Source organism: Bison bison, unplaced genomic scaffold, assembly GCF_000754665.1.
Source record: "Bison bison bison isolate TAMUID 2011002044 unplaced genomic scaffold, Bison_UMD1.0 scf7180017864379, whole genome shotgun sequence".
Taxonomy (NCBI): domain Eukaryota; kingdom Metazoa; phylum Chordata; class Mammalia; order Artiodactyla; family Bovidae; genus Bison; species Bison bison.
This window is the reverse complement of record NW_011494951.1, coordinates 137425-137911: the sequence shown is the minus strand read 5'-3', so window position 1 is coordinate 137911 and position 487 is coordinate 137425. Positions and strand designations below refer to the sequence as shown.

The 487-nt window shown below is 35.7% G+C and overlaps 1 protein-coding gene across 1 annotated transcript in view; it reads right to left on the bottom strand.

The window, feature by feature from the left end:
• The window catches only part of LOC105001169 (endogenous retrovirus group K member 7 Gag polyprotein-like), a 2343-nt gene that overhangs the window by 780 nt on the left and 1076 nt on the right, over positions 1-487 (bottom strand). The window lies entirely within an intron of this gene.

Below are 487 nucleotides of genomic sequence, written 5' to 3'. Positions count from 1 at the left end.
TCCACAGTTTATTGTGATACACATAGTCAAAGGCTTTGGCATAGTCAATAAAGCAGAAATAGACGTTTTTCTGGAACTCTCTTGCTTTTTCCATACAGAAGCTCAAATACAGTGCCCTCCCTTGTTACATGAACAATTAAAAACAATAGCCCTTTAAGCTTGGGATCAAATTACTCCTCAAGGGGCACCTACAGGTAGCTATACTAAAATATTACAGGGTCCCAATGAAACATATGCTGATTTTTTTAGCTAGATTACAAAACTGCTATTTCCCATACTGTAATTGGAGAAGAAGCCAAAAGGCAACTAGAGAAATAACCTTTCTTATGAAAATGCAAATCAGAAATGTCAAAAATCTATAGCTTCAATTCATTACACAGGGACTATTGTTGATTATTTGAAGGCTTGTCACAATCTAGGGTCAGAAACTCAAAAGATGAAAATCCTAGCTGAAACAATGGTTGCTGCTTTAAGAAAGGGAAATGAT